Below are 13,567 nucleotides of genomic sequence, written 5' to 3'. Positions count from 1 at the left end.
TGCAATAACCATTTAAAATAAATATCATACAACAGGCTTTCACAGTCTAATTAGTACTACATCTAATAACTTTATATTAGCATTTTTAATTATTATAGCTGCACTTCAATATCTGTTCACCCCAAAACTCCAGACAACCTTTTTACCACCTACAGACACAGATAGTGTACACTGAGTAATATGCAGTAGACATACAAAAAACATGTATTACTACTTTATAGCATTTTCTTACTACCAGCCTTCTGAACACATTAGTCATATTATCTACATTTACGGAGATAATAGGAAAAGTCATCATTTTTCTTTTTTTGTTTGTTCCTTTGTTGCTGGACCTCTTATTTTCCACTTTCTCTCATTACACTCCCTTGTATATATTCTTTACTTGCAAGGGTTTTCTCTGCTTCCTCACTGTTGTCCTCAATTTATCCAGTTTTAAAATGTTAAATTTTAGGCTGTCTGCACATTTATATAACTGCCTCTCTCTCTAAACTCCCCATCTTTAGTTAATAAACATTCCCCTTCATTTCAGATTTATGTTCTACACGGCATCCATTTTTTAACCTCTCCTGCTCACTGTCTTCTTTCATACAACATTGTTCTTCTCAAATTTTCTCTAGACAAAAGACAACTTTTTCAATAGTACCTCTGTTCACTCTAGAACTCTGATCTATTTCAGTATAATCCACACAGAGATGCTCAATTTTATATTTTCAAAATTGCACTACACAATTGGAATTTGTAAAACACTTTGTCTTACATTAATAACACCTGGATTTGTCACACTAACTAAATGCTTGTCGTATCCACTGGGGGTAAAAGCCCCAGGCTGCCTCTACCATGTTACCAAACTTCTTATGCCAGTAATGTTCAAAACACTGGGAAAAAGTTATGCCACTTTTTCTATATGCAAGACAACATCACACACTCCATCCCACAGACCAAACATTTGGCTTGTAATTATTTTTTTAGCACTTTGCCTCACTAACTTCCATTTAAAACTGGCTTAGTCTTTACTTAATCAAAATGTTTTGTACAGAAATCACATAATTGTTTGAAGGTTTCTCTATACTACATTTTGCATATTTTTTAAGAAAATTTATATTACAGAAAAAGAATCAAAATTAATGTCACAAAGTATCTTTTTATCAAGGCAGATAAATGAATGGACATCAGGAGCCATGAAATGCAAATAGCAATACGCTATTGTCCCAAATGAAAAATCTTTCACCTTATAAAACCAAACTTAAAATCTCATCAATGGACAAAAATTGTTTTCACTCCTTGGACAAAAATTGTTTTCACTCCTTGGACTGCTAGATAAATCTCCTAATATGCAGACCCTGCAAAATGCCACAGTCATACACAAAAACATTTCATATAATCATCAAGTCAAACAATACCTGCCACACTTATATACGCATGCAGAGTCCAGCTAAATAAAGTTCTACTGAGGTAAAGCTTGCACAATCAAGAATACATTAAGAATCACAAAGAAGGCATTTTGTTAACGCGTTTGTTATTTCATATGCACATACCACATTCTTATAATCATAATGCTGTCGGTGGCACTCAGGAATCCCCCAGTAAAGACACATGTTCAGTCAACCAAACATCCTTGCCATTTCAGTATTTCAATCACTGCTTTTATATCATGTGTGCACAATCACCAAAAGACATGGTTCTCTGTGTGATTACAAATGATTTCCACTGTTGCTGTAATGTGATTCTATTTACAAGTGACAGCTTACAGTATTGTAATATGCCCATCATATGAATGAAACAAAATCATTTCATGGTGAGCTCAGTAATCCTACCGCATTTTAATATGCCCATCATATGAATGAAACAAAATCATTTCATGGTGAGCTCAGTAATCTTACCGCATTTTAATATGCCCATCATATGAATAAAACAAAATCATTTCATGGTGAGCTCAGTAATCCTATCGCATTTTAATATGCCCATCATATGAATAAAACAAAATCATTTCATGGTGAGCTCAGTAATCTTACCGCATTTTAATATGCCCATCATATGAATGAAACAAAATCATTTCATGGTGAGCTCAGTAATCCTACCGCATTGTAATATGCCCATCATATGAATGAAACAAAATCATTTCATGGTGAGCTCAGTAATCTTACCGCATTTTCAACTGTTCTTAAAAATGTACAATATTTGTTATATTTTTTCTTTCTTTAAAATGTCCTCAATATCCTAATTAATTTGCCAGATGACTGGAGCAATCCCAAACTAATATGCTGAAGTTAAACTTACCCATGTAAGATCAGGGTCCTTTACACATTCTGCATACAAATTAGGCCCTTTTACATTTCTCTGTATGAACCGCAGTGGTACACAAACATACATGGCATGTAATTGCTGTCCCTACGTCAAGTCACATAAAACATATATTCACGTACTTATGCTTTTGCCCCATGTAGGCTTATTTATTAACATGCCTGCACAATTGCATAGTCAACAAGACTAACATCCGCTGACTACATTGACACACCAGTGTAGCACTGCACGGATTACTGCTACCCACTGCCAGGCCCAGGACCACTGCTCATTATTTAGTCCCTTTGTAAACTTCCTGGAATCCACAGCTGTGGTATCATTACTGCCAAAAATACCTCTCCACTCTGAGGGACTCTGTTGTTGTGTTTACTTTTTGTCTTGCGTAACAGGCACACAATCCTTCATCTCAGAAAGAAATTACCAAATCATCTGCTGGCTTCTGCTACTGTAATACAGCCACCGGCATTCTTCTATTTAGCCCAAGGACAACAGTTTGACAACTTCCACTGCCAGCCGAAATCTCTTTCCATCAATTCCTCCACATTCGGCTGCTTATTAAATTAGCTACATCGGGATCCTACATCGCACAACCATTGTACTCCTTCTCCCAGCAACCCCTGCACTACGAAAGGAATCTTAAAACAGCAGGGGGTCTTTATTCCTAAAAAATACAACTTGTTTACATATTTACAGCATCATGCATCATTATTTACAGTATTCACACAGACTTTTGTACACTTCCATATTAATACTCGCTTACTTTTTTTACCTCTGCCTTTTCATTCATAGCTAAATTGTTATCAGTCATTAATATCTCACGTCTTACAACACCTCCCTGCATCTTGTTTTCTACAGAAATTTTGTGCAGGCAAATTTCCTATTCAGTTTTGCTTCTTGTTTATATTCTTTTACATCGTAGTAACCATGTAAAATCATTTCCATTGATACTGTTTCAATATTTGTATTGCTCCATTGTTGTGTTTTTTTTTTCTCTTTTTATCCAAAATGCTTTTTTATAGGACATTCTACAAAAAGAAATTGTGTTGTCTGTGCCTCTTGGCAAACATCACATTTCCTTTCATTGTATTAATTGTATTTCATTAAACCTTCCACAGTCAATTTTTTTAGAGTTGGTCACTACAGACCATCTTGACATTTGCAATGCCCTTCTAACAGTCTCTTTCTTTCCCGTTGCCTTTTTATGGCAGGAAATTCAGCCCAGGGGTATAATTTCATTACTATATTTTACCCTTCTTTTCTATTTTCCTGGTATTTCATCTTTTATTGCTTTTTGTTTCTTCATTTTCTTATAATATTGTACTGCTTACTCTTCTTTTCTGCTATTTTCTTTGTTGTTGTATTTATTGTTTCTCCTTATCTTACAAGTCACTCTTTCATGTACCATGAGCTTCAATATGCAATGTAAATGTAAATACTATAGAGTTTATTAATTCTAAACTGTCTTATTTTCATACCCATCCCCCCGTCTTATAGGGTTTAATCTAGAACCTTAAATTATTCTAAAGGCAATTCCCAGCAATTCTTCTTCTAATCAGGATAGAAGACAGAAAACACCCACACATACCATACACATACCATTATTTCCCTAATATTATTGACCGGATAAAAATAGTGACCATTGTCTTTCAACATCATTTCCTTCATATTTTATGGGATCCCTCCTGAAATGTCAGCACTCCGAATGTCAAGTGCAAATGTTGAAAAAAGAATGGAGGTGCAAGCCAGGATCAGATCTTCAAATCACTCTTCTCCTTTAAACTCCCTCTTGCAGGGTGGGGGACACCCCTCCCCCAAAGTTATATATAGTAACTCTAAGCTTGCCATACCTCAGAGAAAAGGGAATATACCAAGAAATGGCCATCTCACAAGTAATATAAATAAGTCCATTTCTTCAGCTATTCAGTCTCCATGTTTCTGACATTTCAAATGATTACCTGTTTTATATCTAATATTTCTATTTTTTTTATAAAATATATATCACCTAATGGTACTTTCACCAAATGACACCTAAGTAAGGATTTTGTAAAGGGCAGTTTTGTAACAAAAACTTTTTGAAAGGTCACTTATTCAAACAGCTTTTTACATTTTTCCAGTACTCACCCACTACATCAGAAGAAAGCTGTCATAAAAGGTCAATTTGTAAGGGCAGTTACAATGGTCTCTATATTTGATTTATTTTTAGAGGAGTGTGAGACCTTAAACAGCATGTTTCAGTAATGAGGTTATCTACACAAATTCATATATTACTTTATGTTGGAAGTTGTAAATAAAGGTTATTTGAACCCCTGTTTAGAGGAGCGATCAACTTTGAAAACAGGGTAAGCAGAACAATTGATGCAAATGGTAGGGTGGATGCAGATATATTGCCTACCACCTTAGAACATAGTATGCAGGCAAGTAATGAATTTATATGTTACAGATATACTGCCTACCACCTTAAAACATAGTATGCAGGCAGGTAATGAATTTACATGCTACAGATACACTGCCTTCCACCTTAGAACATGGTATGCAGACAAGTAATAAATTTATATTCTACAGATATACTGCCTACCACCTTAAAACTTAGTATGCAGGCAAGTAATGAATTTATATGCTACAGATATACTGCCTACCATCTTAGAAGATAGTGTGCAGGCAAGTAATGAATTTATATGCTACAGATATACTGCCTACCATCTTAGAAGATAGTGTGCAGGCAAGTAATGAATTTACATGCTCATTTATAACTACTTTTGGTACAATCAGTAAACATGTAAAATACATCTTGCAAAAAACTGGCAGATACTGCAGCAAGACAAATAAGAGATGTAGTGGGTCAAGAACCGGTCATTGTATATAGGAGGGTAATGAATTTGAAGGACATACTAGAAAGGACACCACACTTTAAATCCACAGGATGTATGCAAAAGTGTGGGTGCTGTAATTATTGTCCTTTCATTCTTGAAAAGGAGGAGGTTTTGATTAATGGTTTTAATTTCAAACTAAAAGACAAATTTTATTGTACTTCGGAAAAAGTAGTGTAGTGCAGTAAATGTGTATGCTTCTATGTTGGTAAGACAGAGAGGAAGTTAAAACATTTATTAACATTTGAGAGCTATAAGATTAAAATACGAAACTAATGCTTTAACAAAGCACTGACTGGAGTAATCAGAATATTCTTTTAAATTTTTTGTACGGGATGTAGTGAAGATAGTAGAAAGGGGTGTACCATGGACTATAATTTTAGAGAGAATGGCCTGGCAGTTATGCCTAAGGGCTAATTATTGGCCAGGTTTGAATGGCTACTTTTCTGTAACTACTATTTTAAGACTAAAAGTGAAAGAATCGTAGTTTTAACATTTTAAACATTTCATTGTATACATTTAAAATGTTTATTGTTATTTATTATATTGTTACTTATTACACTATTTATGTTTTTAAATATTTTTGATTTGAAATTTATACATCCTTTATTTGATCTCTCATGTTCAGTATTGTTTATGTTCTATAGTAGTGAGCATAGCTAACTTTCATGCAGTTTTCCTTGTTTTGATTCCTGGTTAATGCATTATTTTTAACTCATGCTTTTTAAAACCCCAGTAACATTGAACCTATGAATTATGTATCATTTTATTTGTATTCCACTATTGACTGGCTGTAACAAAGGAGAGGTTTGTCTTCTGTTATATATCTAAACTGTATTCATATTAGTTTGGTTTGTCTGATAAAGTGATGAGACGAAAGTGCTTACAATATTTTATTTGAATGTTTCTCTAATAAAAGGTTGCTTTATACCTAGATTTACTTGATTTATAAAATTTTGTAAATTTTTTCATGGAATTTTAATCTTGCTGACCCACAACAGTCATTACTTCAGTTTGCTGTTTTTGGCCTCTTCTTATGTACTGAGATCCTTATCTTATAATCCGTGACATGCAAAGTAACACATTTCACATTATACATGTTTCTTTCTCTTACCTTTTCCATAACATTTTTATTGCACCCTTATCCGTTCCTTAATATACAACTTATTTCATTGCTTAGACATTTCACTACTCATACATTTTCCTTCCCTTTATCCTGTTTATTATATATTTTTTATATACTTCATGTACTTCTGAAATTCCTTTCTAAATATTTACAAGCTTATTAGTCACATATTTTATTCTAATCACTATGTTTTATGTATTACACTAAAATAGTACTTTCTTTTTATTTCCTTCCACTAATGTTTTTTGTCTCTGTAACAGGTCGTTCACTTTAAACATACTCATCTCATATATTTTTTCTCACTTTATGAAGTCGTCTGTCCACTTCCTACACATCTTTTCACACTCCACGCAATTTTCACTACACATCTGCTTTCCAACGTCATGCCAAAACTTCTTTACAAAGTTTTTTTATATATCCTTTTATATACTTTACCCATTCTGTGCTATAAATGCCCATTTTCTTATGGTCTTTAAATAATTTTGCTTTTTCTTTTCCCATCACTTCTGCACTTACACGTTAAACATTTCAAACCCTTTACCATCTTAGTTATGTTACTCTTTTCTACAAATTCTGATATTATTACAGTGTATCTGAAAAAAATACTATTAAAGTCCTACTACATGCCTCTCTTAAAGTCCATAAAAATAAGTTGAAGTCAATTTCTGTTGTTATTCCTGGTCTTATGTAAGTAGACACTATTTCCCTACCTAATGCCAGATGGAGTTTTTCCATTATTTGCTTACAAAGTTTCATATCTGCTCCTATTTATTTTTCTTTTTTTTTTTGCCATTTAATTACTGATAAAGTCACATAAAATGAACATTTCTGAATCAATTCCCCAAAATACTTTGTCCTTTTAAATAGTTTCTCCCTGGCCTTGCCATCTGAATAAACATATAAAATTATAATTCTAACTACTTTCTTCCTCATTATACAGCCCACTAAGAATAATCTGTATGGTTCTCCCAGTATAACATAAAAATATCTTAAGGAATATCTCAGAACACACTGGCTATGTCTCTGCTCTAACCCTGACTAACATCTAACTTTTTCCATATCTCCCACTTCCTTTATTTCTCCTCTATTTCTGTCCTACGTTGTCTTCTAGCGATGACTTGAATAATAACCACTACCTATGTACTAAAGTAGATTTCTCAGCTCAATCATAGTGTTACTTACTTTAAAAGTTTTCATCCTCTACCTTGCTGGAAGTAAGCATAAGTTTGTATACCTGTAACTTGCCATCTGATGTAAAATTAACAAATCTTGCTTTTGTCTTTTGTATGATATGTCATCTTAAGTTTTTTTTTTTTTTTTCTCTAGCCAGCTCTGTACACATTTTTATACTTGTTCTACATTTATTTAATGTAACTTCCTGCTATTGCATATATTGTAAGTCATGATGCTATTGCACCTTTTGGAGCTTTTCTCCCCGGACCTCTACTGAAAATGGACATATATCCAGTTAGACTAGCCCAGTCAACAAATGTAAAATAAATAAATAAATAAAATAACATTTAAATTCTCAATTCTTGTATTGTTTCCAGAGCTCTTATCCCTAAACTCCTGCCTATTCCCATTACCCACCCAGTTCCCTTCCTCATATCTGTAGAATTTGTTCCCTTTGCTTTCCTTTAACATTCCTGATATAAAACAAGCATGATATTTGTATTTATAAATTTATACAACTCCAGCATAGTAAGTCTTCCCCCTTGATTCAACATACTGTTAACGTTTAAGGATGGTACTCTTTTTTTTTTTTTTATCCTGCTTACTTGTTATTTTTTGTTTTCCTGTGTCTGATGCGACCTCCTATTGAAACGTGATCTTCAGCAGTGTCATTGTATTCACTTCCAAATGGGGAAACAACTTTTTATTGCATTTTAAATCAATATGAATTCATAAGCTTTCATTTTGTAATGACAGAACTCTGTTTTCCTGTATATTTCTTTCTTTTTTTTTTTTTTGCATGTCCTCCCCTAATTTGTTATTTTCACCTACCAATGTCCCTCTTTATTATAAGTAGTGTACGCTAATTTAGATTTTTTTAGAACATGACCCCATTCCCCATATTGATTGCAACTTCTTTTATTACATTTATTAATAAAATGATTTTTATCACGACAAAAACAACACATTTTGACTGACCAGTGTAATGAAGACTTCCCGTGGCACAGTCTATGTTCACAATATATAGTAACTTCATCATTTCTGCCTCTCAAGCTGCATTTCTTCATAATGTAATTGTATTTGCATAAATCAGAAAATATTTAAGAATATCCTGCTCAGAAATACTCCCTGTGATTCAGAGAAACATGGCTGCAGTCATGTAAAATGCCTACCACAGGTAGGTCAGTTTAAACAGTTGCAGAATATGTGATTCAGAGAGACATTTTTAGCCATAATGAGGAGTACCTAATTATCAGATAATTTATGTCTCTGAATCGAATGTTTCTACAACCTGTATTAAAAGCTTCTGCAGCATTAACATCCCAGATGTTATGCCATGCCCAGATGTTATGCCATGTTAGAGCTGCATATTATTTTATTGTTTAGAAGAGACATTTTGTTGCAAAACCTGCTGTTCTGTTAACTTTCAAATGAACTGATGCAATATTTAAAAAATTCTCCTTGATTGGGGCCATTTATCCCCCAATTACTTTTGGCTTGGCCAGAATTCTTAAGCAACAATATTAAGTATGACAGGCTACCCACCTCAGACAAACTGTATGTTTCTTATGTACTCAAAATATTTAGAACCTGTGGTTAATATCCATGTTTATTGAGCCTGTTTTTTCCATTTCTTTATTTCTTTTGATATTCATTGATAGAAACATTATAAAGTTTTTAAAGTAATTATGTTTATTATTATCTTGATATCAGATTTTTTTTTTGTTAAACTCAGCACTCATTTTCACAAAGTTAGTATTTATTTCCCATTTTTATTTTCACAGACTGATTAATGATTTATTTTTTTCCTTCCTTGCAGCTGAGCATCCATTGTCACCACCAGATCATTTTCTCATTTGCTGAGTCTACTAGATGTACCTTAGCCTCATCAGAGTACAAACCGCCATATGTTTGGTATCTGTGAGGAGACCAAGGATACTTCTGCAGTGTCACACTACTGCCATGGAGTGTTCTCTAACTCACACCCCATCACGGCAACCTTGACAGCTCCATCATGACTGCCCTTGCGATATGCGTGCACAGTTTCGTGCATGCACAGCCTTCTGATTAAGTGGGCGTGCACAGCTACATGCATGCACAGCCTCCTGATTAAGAGGTACACCACTTATGCATCACAGAATTGATCAGGGTCCTAAATTGCTTATTGCAGAAAGCCAAAGCTGTCCCCCTCCCCACAGGATAGGTGCACCAACTTTGGATGTTCGTTCCCATTCTCTACCCTAAGGTACTGCCACAGCCAGTGCCTCTGATTAAACACAGGTCCTGTGGGGTGCATTAAGGATTTATCTGTCTGACAAATGGGGCCACACAGAGTATTAATATTTTATTGCAACTCTTCCAACAAGGCATTGCTGTTGCACACCTGCAGAATTGTGTGCTGCTTTTCTTTGACAGTACGCATGAATTAAGGTGGGCATTTATAACTACTGCAGTTGAAAGTGTGCTTCTGAGTACCCTGGAAGAGTGTTTCTAAACAAATTCTACTACCTATTGGACATTTATGTCTCATACTATTATTATTTTGCTTAAAGTATTTTTTCCAGACACAGACCATTAACATGAAGGCACCCATAGGCTGAATGTACTTCTACAAATCCTTGTTATTCATCGTGTCCTGATACAGGGTCATAATTCTCATCAAACATTTCAAGTAAAAGTGGGTATATGAGACTCCTTCCAGACAAGACTTCTGGAAGCCATAGCTGCAGACTTAAAAACTTTAAGCTGTCTTGTATATATTTACTAAAGTATATTGTCAAAGAAGTATTCATTAAAAGTTAATCACAGGAAAAGAAAATGTGTGATATGAGCCATGTAGGGCAGAATATGTGACGAAACAGGGAATCATAAGGAAATAACATGAGGAAAAGGGCACTAAGTAATGGAAAACGGCTAAACAAGTGATAATGGATTCTTTTTACAGAAGTGGAAGGATATAAAAAGATAAGGATGGAGTCGTACGAAAGTTACTGAAAAAAAGCATGTCAGTACTTTCAACACTTACATGATTAAACAAAACAGTAACTGTAACTAGCTGTGTTTGAAAAATCTAAGCACTTGTGATGGGCATAGAAGAAATAAAACACTACCAAAAACGTGAAGACAGACAAGCCCACTAGATGATATTCGAACACATCATGTTATTGCACTTCCAATGACTTGAGTTCAGCTAATGATATAGGAGATGGAGATGCATCTAGTGGGAGAGGAAGACTTGAGAGATGAGTAACTCCTCTTATCTAGTCTCTTCTCTATTCTCAGATAGGATTGCACATTGCCCCTGGGCTGCCCACTGGGAGAAGTCAGCACTCAGAAATACAGGCGTATTAGTGCAACAGCTACACACACACACACACACACACACACACATGTATATGTATATATAGCTATAGATATAGAGACACATACACACACACACACACACACACACACATGTATATGTATATATAGCTATAGATATAGAGACACATACACACACTCACACACACACACACGTGTATATGTATACATAGCTATAGATATAGACACACACACACACACACACACACACATGTATATGTATATATAGCTATAGATATAGAGACACATACACACACACACACACACGTATATGTATATATAGCTATAGATATACAGACACATACACACACACAAACACACACACACACACACGTATATGTATATATAGCTATAGATATAGAAACACATACACACACACACACACACACATACAAGTGTCTCCTGCACTAATAAATGCATATCAGGATTGCACCATTAACTGGATCAGAAAGATCACAGAAAGAAAAAAAAATGTCCCTGTGTTGTGAACACTTGAAGATTCCAGCCTTTTTCCTTTGAGGGAACAGATCATCAAAAATGCAAAATTATCATGGATCCCCAGAAGCTTTAGCTCAGCACAATGGAGTGAGACCTGCTTTGAAAGAAACCTGAAGCTACAAAACTCAGTGGCAAAATATGGATTGCACAGCATAGAAATAAGGGAAGTAAAGAGGGCATCATGACAAACTGTAATAATCAATGCAAAAGGAATCTTAGATGAATAGAGAAATACTTTATCATATCACTCTGCAGCAAAAGAATTCTGGAGCCCCTATTACGCAAAAGAATTCTGGAACCCCTATTACAAATCAATTGTGATTTTTTGGGGGGCTATATCAAAGAACTAAAAATCAATAGTGGTAATTCAGAGAAGGTAAGTTATATGAAACTGTAATTAGATTTTATTCTGAGAACTAGATTCTAATCAGTCGGATGGTTCGTAATTTGATGGGTCTGATGTACTAATGTTTTACCTTAAAAAAAGTACAATTTGTAAGATGCTTTTCCTTGCTGACATAATGACTAAGGTGTTCCTCACAGAACCAAGGTACAGGTTTCACCCTTAGAGATGCATGGCTAGGCTTATAAAAGGCTCGGTTGCCATTAGTCTAGTGGTATATACCTATGAAATGCTAATATTCAGCAAAAAGAAAGTAATGCAATGAAAGTAGAGGATGAAAAAAAACTGAGCTGAAGAATGGCAGTTAAACACAGTGAATCTGAGGTGGCTAGTTATGTGTCTCCCTGCTTTCTCAATGGGTAACTATTTTCCATAACTTAAAGACTTTTGAAACCAACAATTTTCATGGTCTACCTTATCCCCTTGAAAGTACAGATCCCAGTTAATGATTCCCTGAATAACTATCCCTGTATCTTTGTATCTGATGTGACAAAATCTATAAGGTGAAAGTGCTTATCCAAATAAACCTGCTGTAAATGAATACTGACTCAAGGTGACTTATTTTGAAGATTTGAAGGGATTTATTATGAAAACTTTGGAATTTCTGGATAGACGCTAAGGTTCACTCTTCTTCATAAACCACAACCTGCTCTCAAACTATGCTCATAATACATAAGCTCAAGCCTAGACAGTTTTATTAGCAAATGTTACACAACAACAATAGCAGAAAAATTGAAATAATTACCCCCTTGTGAGGTGCAATGTGTCAAACAATGCATTATGTTGTTATTCTGAATCACTGCACCTTAAAGAGGTAGAGTCACTGAAAAAAAAACATAAAATCTAGTTCCTTTTGTGGGTTTCTTTTTCTCTTTTGCCTCTCTGCTCACAAGTACATTCTTCAAGAGTCACCACAGATCTATGGCCTTTGTGGATTTTACCAGTGAGTTATGTGCTATTCAGAGACAAAAAATAAGTTTCCTTCAGTTCAAACACTTTTACAACTAGCTGATAATGTTTTTCTACTGCTATTTGGCTGTAACACGTTCATTTTATATTAATCTGTACAAATGTATACTTGTTTCTATGTTTAATTTGTACATTTTATTGCCTATTTGTCGGTGAAAATTTTAATTCATACATTTCAAATGCATGAAGCTGGCTGCTTATTAATATGTACAAAGTTAACTGATCGAATCTGATGAGTTTTAATTTTTGACATCCAGTTTCCAATGATGGAAAGATTACTTAATTATATCTACCACAGGGAATACTGTGTCAAGCTCATTTTAAGGGTACACAGTAATTATTCAGTGGGAGTACCGTGGTCTTGTAGACAGTAGTGTGTTACTATAAAGGACGAACAGGATGTGACTTAGACATTATTAGTATCCCCTGCAGTAAATCATTGTTTATTTGTGAATGCAGTAGTTTTAGCCAACATTCAGTTATTTTTGTTAACACTGTAAAGCACTGTAATGAGATGGAGATGGGGGATCTCTGGTAAACTAGTTGTTATGTAGCTGTTCTTTGCTGTATAGTATGGAGCTTATTTGGGTATAGCTGGCATTGCTTGTTGCCCAAGGCAGCAATATGCATTTGGCATGCACTGATAAGACAATCTCTATCATTATTAATCTTCTTGTCTCCATACTGGAACAGCTCAAGAGACTGTAGCCCCTAACTCTGACAAAAGCTATCAGCAGTAAAACGTGTATATGTATGACTGCTTTCAGATCCATTCATCCCATTTCCCATTTTTTGCACATGGGGTTGGGGTGTGACTTTGACCATGACAATCATCTAGAAGCAGTGTTCAGACCCTCAAATGGCTAGCCC

At 34.7% G+C, this 13,567-nt stretch overlaps 1 protein-coding gene across 1 annotated transcript in view; it reads left to right on the top strand.

Moving 5' to 3' along the window:
• The window catches only part of GPC3 (glypican 3), a 2,117,595-nt gene that overhangs the window by 1,300,476 nt on the left and 803,552 nt on the right, over window positions 1–13,567 (top strand). The gene's annotated exons all lie outside the window — the stretch shown is intronic.

The sequence above is a fragment of the Protopterus annectens genome, chromosome 15.part0 (genome assembly GCF_019279795.1).
Source record: "Protopterus annectens isolate FY-2018-M chromosome 15.part0, PAN1.0, whole genome shotgun sequence".
In the NCBI taxonomy this organism is placed as follows: domain Eukaryota; kingdom Metazoa; phylum Chordata; order Ceratodontiformes; family Protopteridae; genus Protopterus; species Protopterus annectens.
This window is presented reverse-complemented; position numbering and strand designations above follow the sequence as displayed.